Genomic DNA, 928 nt, shown 5'->3' with positions numbered 1-928 from the left:
TGATTTCTCCAGTTGTTCATAGTTCAATGTGATGCATCCAGTGTGTGCATAACGAGAAGGAGCTTGCTTCCCACATCTTGTGTTTATCTGTGCCTTATGTCCAGCATTCATCAATGGCGAGAGCAAGGGGCGAGGGCGAGACCAATGTGTAAGTCTCTCCGTGCGCATGCACGGCACCCACAGCGGCAATTCTCCACTGTGCATTTACACCCAGTTCTCTGTGCCCCTAAACCCACACCCTGCCCCTTTGAAATATCTCCATTATTTTGTGCTGTTTCGCTGTTCTCTTCTCACCAGGATGAATAACTTCTACTCAACCTCCTCCAGATTTCATCTGACAAAACATTCATTAAGAATCCCTTTGCATAAACATGCACTTCGCAGCTCTCGGTATTTGATTTTCCTGGATGTCTTTCATACGAAAAAACGTTCACAGCAGCTTGTAATGAAAAAAAAAATCGCGTTTCGTTTCATTATCCCAAAGCAACCTCCATTTCAATGCAGTTTCGTCAAACGGCACAAACTATTCCTTGCGATTTTGTAATAGCGACAAAGCATATAAACTGACCGTTGGAGCTCCAGTTTTAATGCAACAGCTGAAAACAGCAGCATTGAAAACCGTTAATGACAGCGACGAGAGTGGGATTCGAACCCACGCGTGCAGAGCACAATGGATTAGCAGTCCATCGCCTTAACCTCTCGGCCACCTCGTCACAGACACTCGCAAAGCTATGACCTTATGAATAATTGAATTTCGTCAATTATGCAGAGCAGCAGATGTTTCTCCCTGGTGTTGGTGAAATGAGAAACAACACAGTCCAAGACGATGGTCTGACCCCTGGGTTGTGGGGCAAGTGCACTCCCACTGTCACACTGTGCACACATTTTTCTGAACAAAAATGAGGAAATGACTATGTAACAAGGTCAG

At 45.2% G+C, this 928-nt stretch overlaps 1 non-coding gene across 1 annotated transcript; it reads right to left on the bottom strand.

Moving 5' to 3' along the window:
- Positions 1-631: 631 nt before the first annotated feature.
- Positions 632-713, bottom strand: trnas-gcu (transfer RNA serine (anticodon GCU)). Its single transcript has one exon. It is a non-coding gene; the product is annotated as a tRNA-Ser (tRNA).
- Between the last annotated feature and the right edge of the window lie 215 nt (positions 714-928).

The sequence above is a fragment of the Chiloscyllium punctatum genome, chromosome 14, assembly GCF_047496795.1.
Source record: "Chiloscyllium punctatum isolate Juve2018m chromosome 14, sChiPun1.3, whole genome shotgun sequence".
In the NCBI taxonomy this organism is placed as follows: Eukaryota; Metazoa; Chordata; class Chondrichthyes; order Orectolobiformes; family Hemiscylliidae; genus Chiloscyllium; species Chiloscyllium punctatum.
This window is presented reverse-complemented; position numbering and strand designations above follow the sequence as displayed.